Source organism: Pleurodeles waltl, chromosome 5 (genome assembly GCF_031143425.1).
Source record: "Pleurodeles waltl isolate 20211129_DDA chromosome 5, aPleWal1.hap1.20221129, whole genome shotgun sequence".
Taxonomy (NCBI): Eukaryota; Metazoa; Chordata; class Amphibia; order Caudata; family Salamandridae; genus Pleurodeles; species Pleurodeles waltl.
The window spans coordinates 144,091,721-144,113,951 of record NC_090444.1 but is presented as its reverse complement, the minus strand read 5'-3'; the positions used below and the strand labels follow the sequence as shown (position 1 = coordinate 144,113,951).

Here is a 22,231-nt window from a genome sequence, read left to right as displayed (position 1 = left end):
AAAAAGCATTAGCAAAGCCAATAGATCTCTTAAATGCAAGATATGTTGCCTTTGTCTGTGTTTTTGGCTAGGTTTTCATGCTTAAATCACAAACACCATTCAGAAACAGGTAGTTATATTATTAGGATACGGAGAGATTAGAAGTATTCTGTGCATTCTGCATGTCTTATAATTTTAAAGTGCATCCTTGTGAAATGCATACGTACTAAAAGGTGGTCGCCAATGGCAGGCAGCAGAGAGACACTGGTGGACACGTAATGTGTGCCCACTCGAAGGGCGTCCTACACTGACTAACAAATTATGCAGGCAAAGTGGTGTGTTCTATTATTAATGCACCAATAAAGCTTTAGAAGCACCATGAACACAAGAAGAAGTTAACGTATTCTGTATAACTATGTAGACAAGACTGGTTCAAGGAAAGAGCTGGAGTCAAGTCTGAGGAAAAGAGAGAAAATTTAGGGAGGGGACAGTTTCAAAATCACCAGCATTTCCCTTGCAGATATTTCCTAATCAGGCTTAGGAAAGTGGCAGCTTACACCGAATGGACCAGCACTGGCTTTGCATTGAAGAGGACAAGGCCAGCTCCATCCTGCTAGGCTAGAATCTTTTTCACTCGTAGCTCATGCTTGAGTTATGTTAACCTTTCGGGCCCTACCACAGCTGCTCTGCTACTAACCAAAGAAATGCTCCCTGGTCCTCATAGGAAACATGTTCTGCTCGCAGGGCAAGTCACACTGACTAACAGATGTCAAAGGTAGCTTGTCAGCTATGAATGCCTGAGCTCTCTGTGATTGTTATTACAAAACTATGAGTAGGATAATGAACTGTAAACTCACATGCAACTAGGTTATCTAGTTAACTGAAATGAAACGGCTGACGGAGGCTGTCACTTAGGACTTTTCACTGGTACGTATAAAAACTATACTAAGATATACATCTTAGTATTGTTGTTATATGTACCAGAGGCTCCCAACAATGAAGGCTATAACCTGGGTACCTCTAGGTATTTTTGGCTGCCTGAATCCTTCAGTGCCCAGTAGTACTTTATCTGAGAACTCCAACCCCCTACTTTTTTCGAGGTTGAGTCTGCCCTGGTGGTACTATCCTACCAGGGTGGGGAGAGGATCCCTGTGCTGAAGCATGCCACATGATAGGGGTGAGGCTTTCTCTTCCAAAGGATTGGTGTTTTGCTAGGGATTTCCAAACCCAAGTAGGATTTTGATGGATTCAAAACATTTTTGGTTAACACCCTTTCTGCAGCTACTGCACCATTTGTGTGTTTTTCAAAAAACTTAACAGGCACCTGTCAATTCATGTGCAAACTGAGAGGCCAGAGACTGTGCTCTATTTTATGCTTTTATGCACTTACACGCTGGAAGTAAGAAGTCAGATCTCTCAGTCTGTTTTTAGCCTACAACAGAAGGAGGTGCAGCACGGCTCTGTCTCTGACATGATATCTATCTTTTGTCTAGGAGGGTGACTCCCCACATCTTCCCAGCTTGAACATTGACTAGATCGAACCTTCCCTCTTAAAACTATGCCCATACCAGAGCCTCGCAGATCTAATATAGAAGATTTTTTAAGATATATATGTTGCTCTTTTTAAGTTCCTTTTTACTACATTGGTATTGATTAACACAACTCTTTTTAAACTCTGTTTTGTATATTGTATGGGCCCAGGACTGAAACAATAAATACACTGATTGATAAAATCTGGGGGTCCTTCAGCAATCCTAATGAATCGTTCTAGAAATGTTTATGCTTGGCTATAATGAGATTAGCTCAGGTGATTAATGGCTGTAAGCTTCCTTGCCTATGAATTGTTTAATATTGTTTTTTGTTAAATATACCTGTCACGACTAAACATATTACAGAATTAAGTTATCAATAAATGTAGCCCCTGGTTACAAACGTATCTCATTGAACAAGGTTAGAAACGTGAGCTGACCATTGTCAGGTTAAGTTATTGACCAACTGGATCATCTGTTAATCTGAAGTGCCTGATATTTTCAGATTCTAACCATTGCCGGTTTTGTCTGTGACCTCAGAAGGGAATTTAAACATTTGGTGGCAAAAATATTAATGAAAATGTTTGCACTGTTAGGTCATTTTGAGAAAAAGGGTTCAGGGATTTTTTAACTTGTTTAACGAAATACTAAAATTGTTGCTTCCACCAATAAGTTTGCTGTTTCTCTGAGGCAAAGAAAGCATGCTATAAGGGTTTGGAACAGGGCACCGAGAATCCTCACTCGATGAGAACTGAGCTCCCTTCTGTCCTTAGTGGGCTTCTGGAGCCAAGCATGGCATCCAGCCATGGCCTGTGCAATAGTCCTAGATTCAAAGCCTGCAGGCCACAATCCGCTCTACATGGCTTTTGACTTTTTCTACGGCTGCAGTGGGGCAGTAATTGTCAAATCCAATTGGTATTGAAGCCCAGTCATGGCCAGTACAGAATTTGGTATAAAGTTATTGTTCAGGATAGAGCTACATTAATGTCATTTCGCCGTAAGTTTGGTTTGAAAGGTAAACATAGAATATTGTAATATTGTCTGTGGAGCTTGTTTGACCATATGGTTAGATGTAGCCATTTGTTAAGCAGAAAATTCGTTTTTCCACCCCCCCCCGTCCCCTCTGATAATCGCCCCGGCCCTCCAGGGGTGCAATGTGCCACTAAGAAGTTTGTTCAGATGAATAATGACACAGATACTTCACTGGTGTGTGAGCTACACTCATTCGATGACAGTTACACCTTTCTAAGCACTGCAGTCATTACCCTCGACAGGGGCTTCTTCAATTTGAACCCATCACAGAGAAGTTTATAAGGTCCTGCGATGAGCCCGTGACATAAGAAATAACGTGTTCCCTTGTGCTTTTAGACCGTTGATAAAAATCGCATACTCTCAGGTTACAGGCCGTACGCGAACACCCCTCTGGAAGACAGGGAGGTGAAACATAAGTACCATGAGAATAAACCCGTTTATATTAATACTTTTGTTGAATGTTTAAAAAAAAATAGGATCTGATTAACTTTTTCACACCAACTGCATTTTTTTTTTAATTGCAGCAGTTTCTTACTATATTTTAGGCAGCAACTGACGAGCATTTCTGGAACGCAAACACTGGAGTAATTTGCACAAGGAGTTGTGCGTAAATGCTCTGTCCCAGCACGCGCCGCCTTCTTGAACACGTTTTACGTGGGACCGTTCTTCGTCTCTGCTTCGGTTTGGGAGGCGGTTTAGCCTTTCCTGGTAAGGCGAGGACACACGTACGAGTACCCACAGAGGGGAACATTCCTTGAAAAGCCTCAGAGGTGCGCCATGGCAACGCTCCATGATGTCTTTGTGATTAAAGTGTGATTTAGTGTTGATTCTCCGACGCCCGCCCTCTACTCGAGGCGCCAGTGCTTGTCCATTCTACGCTGGTGTTTACTGGGAGTTCTTACGGGCGAGATTTGTAGCTCTCTCAAGTGAATGTGAGAGGAAAGGCCGCAACGCGAGAAACCCCGTTTCATACCGCTTTCCTGGAAAGACTTCACTATGGGCCAGGTTCTCAAAACCTCGAGTAAAAAACGGCAGAAATCTGCTCCTTTAAAGCTATCTGTCTGTAGAAACAGTCTAACTTTTTAGCGACCTCAGAGAACCTCATGAATGTTTCTAGAAATCCATGTCCGCCGTAGACTTTCCAGAGTACTCACGCGTAAAATGTATGCATGCAGAACATGCATCTGGTGGAAATTTCTGTGTGTGAAAATTATCCATTGATGGGCAATATAACATAACATTTTTTCCTCCTTGTGAGTTTTTAAAATATTTTTCTCTGAAATCCGATTAACTGCATACCGGTTAAATATGGGGACGATCCGTCTCCTTTCCTACCGTGAAAAGTTATTTTACACATGCCGTTTACAGGTACGCACTGACCTACGTTTCTAGAGTGGCCTAAGCAAGTATTCATGGTTTGGGGGTGGTCACCTACTTCGGTGGGTTGTGCCACCTCGAAACAGTTTCAATCCTGTCACTTACCTACACTTGTGAATGGGGCAAGTGCTCTATGGTGGTGATTTGTCTACATTTGTAAGTGCAATTTACAAACCTAAACTCCCACAAATTTGGGCTCTGACTAAGAAAGTAGAGTTAATGGAAGTGGCGTTAATGTAAAACAAAAAAAAACAAAAAAACAGTGCTCAATTTTGTTTAAACCTTTGGCAGAGGGTCCAGGGATGAATTCTGCGCCTCTCGTGATTCGTCAGGAGACAAACCTGTGTAACAAAGTGTACTTGCTGCCATCCAGTGCCAATCTCTGATCCCTCAGACAGGCCACACGAGGTCTTCTCGTGAAACTGGTGCATGATGCATTCATTTTTTGAAGTTCTTTGGCTTTGCATAGCGTTGTACCTGTATTCCAGGTCCGTTTTTCGGTTTCACCTTGACAGCTCAGCTGAGGTGAAACTTATCTGAAGGTTCTCAAAGGGGTGCCTAGGCAGATTGCCAAGGAAAAGTAAGTAGTTGTTGCCAAGCAGGGTAACGTTCTCCCTGCTGCAAGGTCCACCCATAGCACCCATGCATGCAGTTATGGTTGCTCAAGCACTGGGGTGATCATTCATGAAATATTGTTGGCGAGATGGTGCGCACCCTAACATAATGCTTGCCTTGGCATGACGGTGATGGATCCTGGCATATTTGTGGGCAGCCTTGGTATGATGATAAAAGTAGCGTAACCACCTCCTGTTCTTCTCTTCCCACCACTTTCTTCTGCAGTCGCTCTCAGACGCTTGTGCTCTTTTTCTCCTCATAGCTTTCTTTTTTTATTTTATACATTTCTTCATTTCATTTTAACGTACCTGACACAATGGGTAGTGCCCTAGGATTCACAATGCCTTTTTCCTGCTACAGACTGGCAACAAAGCAAAATTGTTCCATATCTATCTTCACTTGCAGTTCTTCAATCCACGTTTCCACTTGATGGGAACAAAAATCTCACATTGGACTCCAGTTCAGTCAAATAGTGTAGGTAAGTATAACTGAGAAACAAAATATTACAATTCCCAAAACTATGAAACATACCCCTTCGCCCACCAAGCATCCACCCCCAGTTCTCTAAATCACATTCAGGAACTCATGCCCAGTCTCTACCATGTTCTGCTTTTCAAGCATACATAACAAGGCCATGATCCTCCTATCTTTCTGAAATCCTCAATCTGGACATTACACCATATCCCTTTACCCTTCAGCACCCACCTTTCACTGTATACTGCACATACTTCCTTGCATTTCCTTTACTTCACAACCACCACACACTATACATGCACTCACTTGTGAGCACTGAATTTTCTTTAACTTACTTCCCATCAATGTTTTGAAAGCTCTTTGCCGCGTTCACCCACTTTCACATATAATCACACTTGCAGCTTGCCCAAGGGACCAGTGCTCTGTGCGTTCTACAGAGAGGCCAAGAATCGGATGAGCATTTATTCCGAACCCCCTTATTACCCACTGACAGGTACAATGAGAAATTTGCAGTGCGTTTGGCGTGAACTCCACAGCTCTCAATGATGGCTCACTCACAGTGCGTTAAATGGGCCGGTACTGTCCGGTACTGAGTACCGGCACTTTTTTATTTTGAGAGGGAGAGTACCGGCACTTCTCAAGAATAACTCAATACTTTAATTGCAGAGTACCGGCACTTCTCGGAAACAAGCAGGTACTCTGGTGCAGAGTACCTGCATTTCTATTTTTCCATTTCAAGCACTGCTCACTCACAACCTCAACTTACACTTCTACATAAAGACAAATCTTTTCACCCTACACATTATACATGAGTAATATGTTGCATGAAAAAAAACCTACAGAAACTTTCCAAAGTGGTAAATGCAAATACCCTTAGGAGATGCAAGAGTAACTATAATGTGAAATGTAAACAAGAACAACATTGCTCTTCCCTGGCAGAGAGACCAGTGTCTGCTTTAGTTGGCTACAACTGTCCCCGGTGGTGGGCCTAAGGGAGTGGAGGGGCCAGGACATTTACAGGTGGGGCACTGCTTTTGCAACCCCTCGCCTCAGAGGTCGCTAAAGCAGAACCAAGCACAGATAAGTGTTCTGACAACACTGTTTACTTAATCTTTCTCCAATGAGTAGCTTGTGACCTACTGGTAGCTCTGCAGCAACTTGTAAAGTAGTTCTGTGCAGTCCAGTCTAAATCAGAAACTTTGTTTGGTTTAATATATGCATCCTAAAACTAAAAAGCATGTAATAGAGAGGAAAATGTATGTATTTTGAGAACTCATTAGCTGATGTTTGGGGAAAATAGGTAAATTTCTAAAAAAAATATTAAAAGCTCATATTTGAGAGATCAGTTATGCAGCGCTGGAAATAGTTATTACAAATATTATTATCTTGGTACTAAAGGCACTGCAGCTATGGCTGTTACATATTACCCATGAGGACTCATTCCACGTTGACAAAGCATTTTTAACTGCTTGACTAAGGGGCTCAGTGCCTGTAATCTTGCATATGGTGGGCACAAATATAATCTTGCCTTCATGTCACTAATTCAAGCTAATAATATTAGTAGCTCAGGGTAAATTTAATTGAACATAAGTAGCTGTTATTACAGAAAAGGTATGAAACACCTGGTTTACTTTCTGCAGACCCCATTTGGAGAATTCCCACTTGGAATTCATGCTCGTTACATTTATTTTTGTATTATAAACATAAAATGCACTCTTTTAAAGCTATTCTCACAGCCGATTGTTATGAGTGCATGAAAAAGTGTGTTTCTGAGCTACTGTGCTCCGCAAGTTAGTTCTTTATAAGCGATGATGTGAAATCTTATTAACAATAAAAAAGGAGTACATATTGCTAACAACCTAGTTCATATGCAATTTTTAGTCCATATAAGTTAGTACTAATGTGTGTGGCTGCTACTGTGTTTTTTTAAAAACATTTTTCTTTATATTCTTTTTTGTGCATCTTAGTGTGAGTTATCTACACATTTTCTGTTTAATGTGTATACTAGACTTCAGTAGTGCTAATTATTATGACCATCAGGATAATGGTCTTGTGCCACTGTGGCTTGGGATTCAGGGTCAAACATCAGATGTCATTTCTTTGATGACATTGATGTCAAAAAGTGTTTGAGATTTTGGTGAATCAACATTAATGAAACTGATTGTTGGACCTGACCCTCTTTGCAGGGTCACTTCCAAACGTTTTGCCTTCACTCCTCCTATTTATTGTTGAATTTGTTTTTGTTGGCTCTGAGACTCTGTACACTGTACCAGTGCTTACCAGTTCCTGTGTTCTCTCCCCTTAAACATGGGAAAAACTGGCCTACACCTGATTGGCATACTTAATTTACTTATAAGTCCTTTCACAGGACCTGTAAATTAAATTCTTCTAGTGGGCCTGCAGCACTTAGTGTGCCACCCCCAAGGTAGGCCCTGGGTAGCCCATAAGACGGGTGCATTGTAACTAAAAGGCTGGACATGTACTTTCATGTTTTACATGACCTGGTAGTGAAAAAACTCCTAAAATGGTAGCCTACCAGTCCCATTGGATAACATTAAGTTGGCTTATTACATTTAATAAGTGCTAACTTGTGATTGGGAACAGATACGCATTTCATGCTTGGTATCTATTAAATCATAATTAAACGTCCTCTTTTAGGGTAAAGTCTGTATTTTTTTTTTTTTTAAACTACAATTTTGAAAATGGCACTTTTAGAATGTTGGCATTTTCCTGCCCTTTGCCATCTAGTGCTTGCAGCCTCTCCTAGGTCACATGACTGGTTGTTGTTTTCAGTTGGACTTTGTGAACTCCTCCCAGACAGCCACACAATAGAAAGATTAGGTGTGCCTGACTGGACCATATGCTGGTAGGATGGTGGTGGTGGGGGTCTAGAGGTGTGGTGAGTTGGGCATAGCCCCACTTGCATCTGAATAGACTGTGCTCTGTCTTCATACAAATAACTTGTCACCACAGCATTGTCCCTGTAGCCAGCCTGAAGCCAGGGCAGGGAAGACAGGAAATTCCAAGCACTTCGAAGAGAAACCTTTAGAAACTTCTCCTACTTAAAAAAGACACCAGATATAAAATTAGGACCCTCAGACACACTGTTCAGTTAACTTTACTTTCTGGACCCGTGGAAGGGCTCAGAGGACTGCATGCTGCTGTAGCTTACTGTGTACTCCACAAGACTGCTTTGCTGAACCTGGACGGACTGATTTGCTGAACCTGGGCGGACTGATTTGCTGCCTGGACCTGCTGTGAGCCCTCAGAGGCCTGCTCTGCTGCTTCAGCCCTGCTTCTACACCTGACCCCAAGACTACCTCAGTGACTCCAAGGGCTAGTTTGCTGGCCTTTTGTTCAGAGCCACGGGGACACAACTGACTCTTACCATATTGAACCTGCACCTAGACCCAGCCTGAGTCCAAGCCCCCCACCCCCTCCAAGGACTGGGCCCAATCTTCTTGTATCTGAACCGACCTCCATCGTGGTCAGGCATATTTTTCGACTTTGACCACTGGTCTTGTGCCACTATGTGCCCACTGTTGCCGCTTTATTTTAGGCACTAGTTTTTACTAAAAACTTCAAACATTAATAATTCTGGTTTTACTGATTTTGTTGTTTTGGTGTGAAATAATGATCAAAATTTACTCTATTTTTGTAAACTGGTGTGGGATTTTTCTTGTGTTGTGTTTTCACTTTATGCAACACATACGCACAGTAATAAATACTTTACACCTTGTCTCTAAGATAAGCCTGACTACTTTTGTCGCAAGCTACCAGAGGATTAAGCACAGTTTAATTTAGTGAATTTTGTGGTTCACCCTGACTGGGATTGTAGCTGTTGTTTGAACAGAGGTTTTCCCTTCCCCCAACCTACAACCCAGTTTCTCACACACATGCTTGGTATCTTATGCTGTGTATCAAAATTAGTTGAAAGCAATTTGAAATCCTAATTACTTCAAAAGTTTCTAATCATGATTCCGAAGGTAGTCACCGATGTTTAAATACATGTGTATCCATTATACTCAACTTGTTTTTTTATTTAGTCCACTCCTATTGCAGCATTGCAATCGCGCTGCAGCCTCAGCACACCCGAACGCCCTTGAGTTTCAGTGAAGTGACCTATCTGTCAATCTGATTCGATTATCAGTAATTGAACCTGAGGGAGGGATATACCTTAATAAGTACTATGCATCAGTGTTTATTCTTGTGTAAGACAATGCTTACCTCTGATTTTTTTTTTTTTTAAAGTCATTTTGTTCTCTTTTTACACAGTTTTAATATATTTTTCACATTCCTTCATATAGCCAAAAAAGAATTGCTCCTAGTCAAGAAGACTGCATGAGCCCACCTGACACCAGTTTGTGCTGGCGAGAGAGCATCCTTATATTGAAGCTCGCCATCTAGTGTGAGGGAGGGGGTTTAGTCCTTTTTAAGGCTATCGTCCTGTAATTCTTCAGTTTTAGTGTAAAAGGAGGGTGTACGCCTACAATACTCATTGAAGTAAGGCTCCTTATTTTTTTGAATGCTAGATATATTTGCATTATGATTGCCTTCATCTGCCAGCACAACAAAAAACAAAAGTACATAAAAATATGCTATTTTGGTAAAGTGGATTTGCACCTGTTTTTCTTTTTGTGTGTGACAAATTGCTAAGGCTCTGTTTTTCTGTAATTTCAGTGCCAGAGGTAATGATTTTCACTTGATATTATGGTTTTGTGCAGATGAGGAAATATTAGTTCCACTGGGACATGAAATTATTCTTTAATGCAATGACAGATTTAAGACCACATTTTCTAAGAAAACCTATTGTTTTTTTTTTAAATTTTTTTAATGCCCATGTTTTAATATATAATGATAGATTGTTTCACCGTTGTTATATTGTAGTTTTGACTTTGTATCAGTGCAGGAAATGAAGGGGATCCAGCAGATCCCACAGCCATTGTTGAGCCGGTAATGGGATCTGGGGCTGAACCCAGTGAAATATGCTGGACGTGTCCTGGTGTAATTTGCTTTTGCAGGGACGCATTCAGCAGCGTCCGCATATTATCTACTTTACAGTCTGATCAACAATGAGCAGGCAGTGAAGGAGCTTTCTTATTTTCAATTCCAGCTTGGCGCAAAACAAAAGCCAAATGTAAGGGGCCATCATCCCTCCTTTTGTTTGGGTATGATCCTGGCTAGAACCTATCACCTAGATGCCAACACAGTGAAGGGAAACAAAGGCACAAAGGTTGTTATCACTTCACGAGTACTTTAGAGAAATATTAGAGGCAGGTTCGCACTGTGTTCAACTCCTGTATTGAACGAGATGTGCATGGACTGTACAAATGTCAGATGTACTGGTCTGTATGAGTAGTTGCCCAAGTAACGATTTATTTAGCACATACTATGTTTCTTTAGTTCTTTAATAGCGCTACTAATTCCAGTTTAGGGCTTCACATCATCTTAAATCACACCCACATATTACACAAATTATATTTTGACAATAATATCATGTGTGCAAATCAATGTACATGATGTGTTATATAAGACAACGAGGGTTAGAAGGTCTAGGAGTCACATATTGTCTTTACTAGTAGGCATTATGGCCCTCATTTCCACCCTGGCGGTTGGGAAAAGTGACGGTAGTACCGCCAACAGGCTGGCGGTACCACAGTGCGTATTTTGACTGTGGTGAAAGCGCCACGGTCATACCGCTGGGACCGGCGGAATACCGCCATGGTGGTCCCAATTTGTGGGTATTAGTGACTTTCCTGCCTCTGTGGTCTGGGACACACCACTTTTAGTCAGATCCTCATCTCTTTTTCAGGAGGCCTTTGCAGTCTCCAGGGCAGATAGTCATCCACTCTTTGGAAGGGGATCCAGTCCAAAAAGCGGATTGCAGGATGTTTGTGGGATCAAACCTTGTGTCATCTTGGTCAGCAGCTATAATTGTGTCCAGGTTTGGAGTACCCACCCCTTCGGCATACCCTTTCCCAAACTGTGAGCCCCTTTAGGTTTGAAAGAATGTTGTCACTAAAGCTCAGTCTCTGTGTCAGTGCGTGGGCCACAGAAGGTGCTGCTTGGACCAGCTTAAGATAAGAAATTGAGATTGTGCTGTTGACTAGTTCTGTTTTTCTTTCTTACTAGAAATTGATTCTGCCAAATTGTCCCATTTTTATTAAAAGGTGATTTGAACTGTTAAATCTCTGCCGGAAGGGCAGGTGGTGTGCAGGCCTGCTTCTGGCCTCTCAGATGCTTCCTTTTGGGAATGATATATGGTTCTGCTCACTGTGTGAGTACACTCTGCTACTTTTAAACATAGTATATGTATTGTCAAGTATCACTTATCATTCTTAAACATTTATGCAGTGCACATCAGGAAATACTGAAAATTCTGTGCTTTCCATTTCATAATGTTCCAATTTTCACATAATAAAATCCAGGATGCCTGAAGGAATAGAGTGCGTGGGTGCTCAAGATAAGGTTGTGTAAAGAGTATTTCAGATCATTTGCTCCTCTCTTTTAGTTTACCCATTTAGAAATGTATGATGCCATAAATGACGAAAGTGTACACTTCGTGCACACTTTCAGTTTCAGATACTCATTAGCCAAGAACTGTATTGTTAAAGATGTGAACTGCATGATGACCTCCTTGGCTGCCTCACTTTTGTCCTTCCATTTTAACAGTTTAGCGCACTACTACTATATTAGAAGAATGTTGCGGACAGCAAAACATTTCTTGAAATTGGCATGTCGATCTCCCTCAAGAGTTGTGTGATGGCTGGTTATGGCTTTCTTCATTTACATATACTCATGTGATTGACTGGATTGACAGTAAACCTGCTCTTTTATTGGCTGGCTGCTTACTCATTTCACAGCCCAAATATAACACAAGTGATGGGGCAAAATTATTGAAGTCATTAAACAACAAGCATTTGCAATGCAACCGGTCTCATGTTTGCAATCTTATTGTTGTATACTCCTAACCAGACTTTTGTTTGCCACATAAACTAATAATGAAAGGTAAAACAGTTTCACATATGCGAGCCGATGGTTGCCATGACATGCAAAGCCCTCCACTTCTGCCCAGCGAGATCGCGCTGTGCAGGAAATTAAAAGATAAAGTATTCCAGAAACCAGCTGAAAACACGGAGCCTTGTATGTTTTCAGTACTTTACCAGTGCGCTTGAGGAGGACCAAACACCGGAAAAGGCATGACTTATGCATGTCTTTCACAAATAGAATCAATTGTTTTTTAAAAGGCAAGCCCATGAACTAATGAAAGTGACAGTCGTGGTTAGAAGCCCACATACAAATTACAACATGGTCCAGAGCGCATGCGCGCGCTTGACCCTGAAAACCCTATGTCTCATTTTATCTTTTAATTAATACAGTTGACTACTCAGCATCATAGGGGCTAATGTGAAAAGGCACTGCTCCCAAACCCCACTCCCCCCGGTCCTTATTAATCCAATCCAGAAAGGTCGGCCATGCCACAAAATGGAAATTAATGTAGTTCCAATCTGGGCCAGGTCATCGCTGTTGCGGTCAGTGGGTACAATTGTGGTGAAGCCACATATGCTTTTTGTTATCCTTACTCTTCAATGGTATTCCTTCCACACATTGGGCGGCGGCATCTCGAGTACCTCAGATTCAATTAAGCATCCAATTCTGATGTGTTTGTTGCCAGCTGGTTTAATTTCCTTATTAATTGAGCATGTGGTGCTGGCAGAAAGGACCTCCCAGCGTGCACAATATTTAACTCGGTATAGCTCTGCCAGCTATTTCCTGACAGTTATACTGACTACTGTCACTTCCTGTTCCCTTTGAGATGTGAAGGATTTCTACTGTCCCAGATGTTAATTGATGGAGACCAACATTTTTGGCACCGGTACTGGATTTGAAAATGTTTTTCTTGTCATTAATTTCCCTTGCTTTCAGTTTTTATGCGGGAAGAAAGAACTGTTGCTTTTCAATCTACTGTGAATTAAAATACATTTTGTGCAGATTTTAAATGTTTATTTTTCACATAATGTGTCGAAACACAGCTGAGGCAGAATTTGACCAAACAATCTTTGACAACCTTTCTGGCCATATTACATTGTTTGTAAATGCTTTGCAATTTAGAACTGTATGTGCTTCATTTTACTGCACTGAAATTATATATTTGTTACTGTGGCATTTTTGCTGTTCTTGTCATTGATTATCATTGTGGCTTTCAGGTTTAACCAAATCTGACATCAGCCTTTTGTTACTGTTTTATGTTATGAGTATTTGTGAAGCGCAATATCATCCACAAGGGCATCCTGATGCTGAGCAGGTGCATGTCTTACCCCTGCCTATGGTAGGTTGGTTAATTGAAAAGACAGGTCTTCAGCTTCTTGCGGAATTCAAGAAGCAAGGAGGAGGCTCTGTTGTTGAGTGGGAGGCCCTTCCGCTCTTTAGGAGCGGTGTAAGAGAAGACCCTCCTCCTAATCTGGTTCCGTGTATGCATGGGATGTATGTGAGTAGGAGTCCTGCGGAGCGGAGGCGTCTGAGTAGTTGGTGGAAGGAGATGCAACTGTTCAGGTAGGTAGGGCCTAAGTTGTGTAGTTCCTTGAATTTGTGAGTGATGACTTTGAAATATGCCTGTTTGTGTATTGGGACCCATTGGACCTCCCTGAGGGGTGTGGTGTGATGTGATGCGAGTTCTTTGTGGGAGGCTGAATTCTGGATAATCTGAACTCTTTAAGTGAGTTTGCAGGGTGATCCCGGCATATACTGTGTTCCCGTAGTCTAGCTTGCTGGTGACTAGGGCATGAGTGACAGCTTTTCTAGTGTTGCTTGGGAGCCATTTAAAAGATCTTCTGCCAGCCACATCATTAGAATGTAGAAGCGGAATGCAGTAAAAGTGTTGACTTGTGTGGTCATGTACAGTTTGCCATTGATGATTATTCCAAGGTTCCCAGCAGGGGTGCTGCGTGTAGGTCCGAGTTCGGCCAGCACACCATTTGGAGTCTCATGGTGATGTGTTCATGCTAAATATCACTATTTCTGTCTCGTCTGTGTTGAGCTTCAAACAATTTCTTCCAGTTAGCAACTTTAGTCATAATGGCAGTGAACTTATTTCTTGTATTGGGGATCTTGTCCAAGAGGGCGAGTATGAGATGCGTGTCGTCAGCATAGGAGAGGATGTTGGTGTTTTGTGCCCGTATGACATTGCCCAACGGGATTATGTATGTATTGAAAAGGATGGGGCTGTCACCTTTTGTATGAGGTTCTTCCTAGAATAAAGACAAACAAATTCTGTGAAATACGTATTTTCTCTTACATTTACATTAACACATTGTCCCAATACTGTCTGCTGTACTTCAGTTCAATTTCTCATGTCAGCTTATTAAATGTTAGTCTTTTATATACCTCTCTTATTATGTCATGCCTCAGGTCTTGGGCGATGGCTCTGGTGAGAAATCTTCCAAGAAGAGGAGCGTGCTAGAGTAAATGTGCTGGACAATGCTGACATGAGCACAGAAAATGATCAAATATTTGGGTATATGTATACATTTCGATGAAAACTTAGTCTAAGGTCAGAATATAGGGAGGCTATACGAAAGAGTAGAGATGTAAGACTTGCTGTTTATAGCCTAATATTTTTCAGCCCTCCTCCTGTCTCTGGGTCTCACTCACATGGTACTCTTCCCTGTGATGATCTAACCTTCTGCGGCTTATTTGTCTTTTACTGCTCATCATCAGTCTTCAGCATCAGTCTACGTATTTTACAGCCAATGTATCCTTGCTGGCCTCAATCAATAGAATCTCCATGCATGAAGGCGATCAGCTTCTAGGGTTAATCAGGGGTGTGGAATTTATTAAAATATCTACTTGTCCAGGGGACAGGTTGCTTCTCAAATCTACTTGTCCTGTAAAAAGATCTACTTGTCCCTTTGGTGCCATGTAGTGTGGCGACAAATTATGGCAGCAATTAATAGCCTCTCTGATTATGCCAGGGCTACTACCATAGTAGGGCTTGAATACTTGCAGTTTCAATTCCTACTGTAGCAATTTCCTTATTTTGCCACCTTTCTGCAGATCTGCATACTGGGGCTGGAGGAAGCAGTAAGCAATAGTTCTAGGGCTGGAATGCCTTTGAGTCTGCAAGCCTACTAACCTGCATGTTTTAAAGATTTTTACCAGCTTCTCTTGAATATTTTCCCATAATAAGAAAGGTTGGACATTTACTCCGGACAATAGCAGAATTAGAACTTCTTCCAGAGTTGGGAAGAAAGTGGCTGGAGGGTAAATGAACTTGCAAATGCTTAATAGATTTTCACATGAGCAAATCTACACATCGTATTTACCCATGCTAAAATACAGTTCTCAAATATTTTACAGGGGTACGACATATACCATGGGTGCACTTTTGTGACTTTCTTTAAAAATTTGGGGCCACATGTAGGTAGGTTCAGATTTGTGACCTGCAAATTGCGAGTCGCAAATCCGAATGTAGGATGGTGTCCTTGACACCATCTGTGATTCGCAAGGGCTTCGCAAATGCCCACCTCATGAATAACCATGAGGTGGGTCGCAATTTGCGACCCCCTCGCGAATGGTGGCCTGCTGGAGACAGCAGACCACCATGTCTGTGACTGCTTTTCAATAAAGCAGTTTTTTTTTGTAATGCAGCCCGTTTTCCTTAAAGGAAAACAAGATGCATAACAAAAATGAAACGTTTTCGTTTCATTTTTTCAGAGCTGGCAGTGGTCCGCGGGACCACTGCTTGCTCTGAAAAAATGTTTACAGTGACATTCACAATGGGGAAGGGGTCCCATGGGGATCCCTTCCCTTTTGTGAAAGTGTTAGCACCCATTTGAAATGGGTGCAAACTGCGATTGGTTTGCGCCCGCGTTCGCGGTCACAAAACAATCCTACATTGCACTGCGAGTCGCAATTAGCATGAATCTTACCTATGATAGTCCACAAAGAGATCAATAAGGAACTGCAGCAGCTTCTCCATGCTGGTATTATTGAGCCAATAGAAGCAGTAGAGTGAATAGACTCATTGGTCATGGCCAAAGATTCCAATAGGAAAAATTGTTTATGCATTGACCTAAGGAACCTCAATAGTAGTATCTTTGTTGAAAGGTTCCTCTTACCGATGATTAATGAAATGTTGGCCAGGACTAAGGAGATGGAATGATTTTCTATGATTGACCTTACCTCGGCATATCACCAAGTGTGTTTCCACCCACTCGGTAAAAAGACAACAAGGTCCATGACTCCCATTTAGGTGCTTTCAGTATGTTTGCATGCCATTAAGACTAGCTTTAGCTGCTGCAGTATTCCAGAAGTTAATAAAAACTTTTTTTTAAATCACAACTGGAATCATTTTTTGAGGATGACATATTGGGGATGAGTGTGGGCAAGACGGGACAGTATGAAGGGTTGAGGGGTGTGTTGAACATTCTTTAGAAGTATGGGTTGAACTCAAAATTTGGCAGGTGTATGTTTGCTTTGCAGAGCTTGAATTACCTCAGTCATGAGGTAGGCAAAGAAAGGGTCAAGCTAGGCAGGAATTGTTAACAGCAATTAAGGAAGCTCCAACCCATCCACAAAAGATGAGATGAGGACCTTTTCTGGAAATAAACATATGTTTTGAAACCCCTATTGGGAAGCAAAGCAAAGTTTGTGATGTTAGTCCGTTGTAAGGATTTCCTAAGAATCAAAATGGACATTTGTTATCTGGAGACTTTTCAGGGTTTTGATCCTTCTGCAGAAAGCATAGCGACAGTTGATGTGCGCTGCAGAGGGATTGGGACTCTGTTGTCTCAAAGAGGATTGGTTGAGAAGAAAGTGAGGGCACTGAATCAAGAGCCCTATCACCAGCATAAGAGCGCTACTCAGCCATAGAAACAAAAAACTCTTTCAGTAGTTTGGAGTCTCAAACACTTTCAACAGTTTGTATGGGGAGTCTACATTTTAGTGAGATATAACCACAAACCATTGTCCAAACTGTTGACTACTGAAGGGATGGTCACAGGCACACCTATAATAGTACATTTTATGGATCGCATTTATAGGGCTGAGCATGTTCCAGGGGCTAAGTATAAAGTGACAATGTACGCCCAGCTACTGTGTAAAGCTTCTGGCAAGAGTAGAGCATGACTTGTGCTGCAATTAAAGCCTGTTAGTGTAAAAGATATTCAATTCTGTCTGTGCCCTTTGCACTTAATCTGAACATTAGGTGGTTTGCGTTAAGGTTCTATCTTGGCTTCAAACCTTGCCAAGTAATAAAACATAGCACTCCTGCCAGCATGACTGCAAAAGCGAGTGCACAAGGAGTCTGTCATAATACTAAGTGCTTCATAAAAGGAGGAGAGACTATGGCCCTCATTATGATATTGGCGGTAAAAACTGCCTGCTGCCGCAGCGACAGCCGCCAAAAGACAGTTGCCGAGGCTACCAGCCACCCGCGTATTATGACCACAGCTGGATTTCCGCCAGAAGGATGGCGGAAATCTGGCTGTGGCCATGCCAGCGGATAGCGGTAAGGTGCCGCTGCTGCCAGCAGCAGAGCCACGCCAATAGACCGCCGCCAGCCGTATTATGTCAAATAATACGGCCTGGTGGTGTTCTGCTGGCAGACGTTGCTGCTAGCAGCAGCGCCCCGTCCCGTCTCCTGCATGGAGACCCCCTGACACAGGTACGTGGGTACTCTGACGAGGGGTGGGGGGATGTTGTGTGGAGGTGTGGGGGTGAATGTTTGTGCGTGTATGCAGGTGTGTTGCGTGTTGAATGTGTGTGCATGTATGGAGGTGTGTGTATGTTGTGAGGTGTGAATGCGTGTCTGCGTGTATGAAAAGTGTGTGTGGATGTATGCATGCATAGATGCATGTGGGAATGGGTATGTGTGTGTGTGTGTGTGTGTGTGAAAGGGGTGTGAATGTAGGGGGGTGTTTGGAGAGAGGAAATGGGGGGGCTTCTGGAGAGGGTGGTGGGGGTGGGGAAGACCTCTATCAGTGACAGGGAAGGGATTCCCTGTCACTGATAGTACCTACCGCCATGGTTTTCGTGGCAGTAAGGAAGCAATGGAAACCATGGCGGTAGGTGGGGTCATTATCCCTGCAGGTGGAACAGTGACAGCTGCCTGGCTGGAGATTGATATCTCCAGCCCGGCTACTGTTACTGCCGTGGCGGTCGGTGTGGTACATTGGGGGTTTGGTTTCAGCCAAACCGCCAATGTCATAATATGGTGGAAAGTACCTGTTGGCAGTACTTTCCTCCATATTACCGCCGACCGTCAGTGTCCGAATGAGGGCCTTTGTGTATCGCCCAGGCAATGCAGGGGTCCAGCCAGGCAATGCAGGGGTCTGGCCAGTGAATGCTGGCCTGCAATGGTGAGGTACAGCCAGGCCATCCAGGCAATGCTGAAGTCCAGCCAAGCAATGCTGGACCAGGATGGAAGGTCCAGCCAGGCCAACTAGGCAATGCCGAGGTCCAGCCAGGTGATGCAGGACTGCAATGCAGAGGTCCAACCAGGTGAGTTAGGCGATGCCGAGGTCCAGGCAGGCCATGCTGGGGTCCAACCTGGCGATGCTGGACTGCGATGCTGAGGTCCAGCCAGGCCAGTCGGGCAATGATGAGGTCCAGCCAGGTGATGCTGAGGTCCAGCCAAGTGATGTCAAGTGATGCAAAAGTCCAGGTAGGGCAGCCAGGTGATGCTGGACCGTGATGCTGATGGCAAGTCTGGCTAGTAAGGCTATGCTGAGGTCCAGCCAGGCGATGCTGAGGTGCAGACAGGCCAGTCTGGCGATGCTGAGGTCCATCCTATTTCTTTCAAAACCCGGAACGTTAAGAAAAGCCATTCTCAGACGGTATTTATGCTTGTGGCGTTTCTATCTGACGTTTATTTTGAAAAAATGTAATCCGTCCTTCACCGCTGAGGTGTTGTGATATCACAGTTCATACTTTTTCCGAATCCTTAGATGTTTTGCAGCTGTCCTTTTGACCCATCTTCGAATTTTAGGTCCAGCTCTGATATTCTCAAAGTGAACTGTAATAGCTAATGAAACATGCTACCTTTTTTATATATATATTTTTTTTTACCACGTGGACTGGATAAACAATTCCAGGAAGGAACTGTTGATGTAACAAAGCTGACTGGATCCTGGACCTACAGTGACCAAATTAAGCAAAATTGCTGCTCCCAACTTTAGGAGTTTGCCCATATTTATAATTAAATGTTCAGGTTGCATACTGCGTTATGGATATTCTCTAGATGATAGCGAAGGTTATTCGTATAAGAGTGTCTCTACAGCTTCAAATGATAGAAGTTTTCATAACTTAGCAATAACTGTTTTTCACACCACTTCACATGAACTTGTGCAGTTAACAACGTATAATAGCAGATGCTAATATGACCTAACTTAAAGGTACTCCTTTTACCAAACTGGGAAGGTTGAAAAGAGTTGGCTTTTTCCTTATAAATGTTCGTGACCAGTGTCACTCTGGTGTCATTGTTGAGCAGTTGAGTTACCTTGCAGTCCTAATAGTACTCATGTAACTGACCCCTCGGTGCATTGTCTTTGCTTATTTGTTAAGCGTTAAAACTCTATGCCAAGCTGTTCAGCTTGTCTCGAGCATGAAATTATGTCAATTTGCCATCCTCTATTCTTCTGCAGGCCTGATCACTGGAAAAGGATGTGTTTCCCGTCTTTCTGAATCGGAGGTATGTGGCTTCTCATCTTAAATATTTATTTTACTTTGGCGATTTTGTAATGCACTGCATGCCTCTGCGTAGTCATCTCCTGGTGTTTTAGAGGAAGTAAGAACAAGATGGTTCTCATTAAAAGGGAGTTTTGTGCTAATGTTCAATATAACTGCCTTTGAGTGCTGACTCGATAGTGAAAACACTTCAGCAGTGGCCTTCAAATTGTTTCTTGCTGATTTTTAGTTCTAAAAAAAAAAAATGGTTTGAACCCCTTAACCTCTCAATCAACCTAACCATCTAGTTCATCTAGTTTGTACAATTGTGAATATATTTAGGGCTAAGATGAAGGATAGCTGAACAAACATGGTATTCACTGCTGCGTACCCTCTGCCCCAACTTCCAAGTATTATCTTTCTGATGGGTACTTTTAACTGCAGATTTTTCACCTCATGACTCTCCCCAGGTGCCAGACTTGATCTGGAAATTCTTGCAGTAGCCGATGTGCTCCGTTTGGTGGCTTCGTCTGCTTCGGTCATCACTTTATCCCACCTCTGGACACTGAACTGCATATAGGTGCCCCCTCTGCGGGCTGACATTGGCTCCTCTTCCTCTGCGTTCTTCAACTTGAATCTGGAGCTTTACCCGTATCCGTTTTGGTTCTCTTACCAAATTCTTTTAAAATATACATTTGAGTGTGCAGAGATGACATGCCCGAGGACGACAAGCTTCAATTTATGCTGCACTTGTTGGAAGCAATTGTTGTTAACAGACCCACACGATCTATCTGTTGGGTTTCTACTCTGCATTAGATTTTCCTGATGATGGCAACCTGCAATTGGGATCGGCTTGGCTTATTATGCTCGGTGATGTAAAGCCGGGGGATATGTGGAAAAGACGTAAGAAGTGCAAGCAAAGTCCTTCAATGTCTAGACACTCCCACTACAGGATAAGGCCACACAGTGCGTGTTTAAGAATCCTGAGTTCATCTTGGTTTTCTTCTTTGATCTGATGCAATTTATTCTACAACAGATTGCTTCCATATCGCAGCCATGCAACAGATTTTCTACTTCGTGTACCCTCCTCTGTGCGTGTCGACCCCACAGACCTGTCTAGGCCCCCTGTTGCATTTCTGTCGGCAGGACGCCTCCCGGGCACTGAAAAGCCCTGTGGTTTGCCAGCTGTTTCCCCATTGATTAAACAGTTGGTGCCAGAAAAGTCCGTTCTGGATCCTTTGCTGCGGACACTGCCCTTAATTTGTAAAAGTCTTTGGCAAGACTTCATTCTTTGTCAAGCAGCCCAATCACTAAAGTGCATCCCCTGAGTTGATGAGGATTCCGCTCCGACTACTCTTCCTCTACTACCGTGTTTCAGGAAGATAGAAGCCATTTGTGGGTCGGATTGAGTCGCTATCCAAGAAGGCCGTCAGGGATTTTTCTCATGATAACAAAGGGCAGGTAATTTGCCCTCTGCACAATTATACTGATGCTGGTTTCTAGATTTAGTATTTACAAAATACCAGTGTCCTTGATACCTCACCTGACTGCGCTCTGAATTCATCTCTGAGTCCCCGACCGAAAAAGGATGCTTATTTCCAGTAGTAGTTTGGAGGGTAGCAGAGATTTTGGAATTGTCACTCCCAACTAAAGAGTGTAAGACTAACATACTCACAGAGATACTTAAATCAGGACCTTCTGCTTTGGGCATCCTTTTGCGACTCAGTGAGGCTTTAATCACCCTAGTGGAGGCTTGGTCAAACACCTTTTTGGCCCCAGAAGTGAGCCGTTCTATCGGAAAGTTCCAGAGGCAGCAGCAGGAGACCATCCTTTTTTTTAAATTTTTTTTTGCTTTACCCTACACCTGTGGTGCTTGTAAGATCAATCCAAATTCTTTTCCGTCTACTGCACCAAACACCAAGTCAAAACTTAAAAAGCTTTATCTTCAGCGACTCTAGTACTGCACACTTTGAACTTCCCTTGCTTTCTGTCCCTCTGTTATCAAACACCTTAGGACATGGTGCATGGGGTTTTGCCCACACTTACGGGGGACCCGTTTAACTCGTTTGCTCAGATTGGTCATGCTGGCCAAGGAGATTTTATTATTTGACCTCAACGCCACAGACTCTGTTGCATGTGCTGTGGAAATCAGCGTTATTATTAGATGACATGCCTGGATATGCTGTGCTGGATTTTCCAGAGTTATCCAGGCCTCTTTTTGAAATGCCCTTTGACATGCCCAGTATTTTTGGCAAAAAGCCCCATTTGGTCTTGGCATGTTTAAAAAAACAGCAGGGTAACAATTCACTCAGTGGGCTTGTCGTTCCCGGTCCATCAGTTCCACTAGTGTAATAGGAAGTACGGAGGCTAATCTAGGGGCTCGTGTTTCATCAGTGTCAAACTTCACAACCTATTGGACAGCCCATGAAGACTTTGTATGGCGCTTGGGGCAGCATAAATGACAAGGATAACAGCATTTTCAGTACTACCTCTTGGCCCACTAGCACATCAAAACCACTATCTTCCATCCAGCTAACAACTGCGCAAGCTAGGATGCTGGA

General features: G+C 42.9%; 1 protein-coding gene across 3 annotated transcripts in view; it reads left to right on the top strand.

Moving 5' to 3' along the window:
• The window catches only part of LCLAT1 (lysocardiolipin acyltransferase 1), a 591,785-nt gene that overhangs the window by 39,790 nt on the left and 529,764 nt on the right, over positions 1-22,231 (top strand). For all 3 annotated transcript variants that reach the window (XM_069233815.1, XM_069233812.1, XM_069233813.1), the window contains exon 2: positions 19,649-19,695. The gene's annotated coding sequence lies outside the window, so the exon portion shown is untranslated. The remainder of the gene's footprint in view (positions 1-19,648; positions 19,696-22,231) is intronic.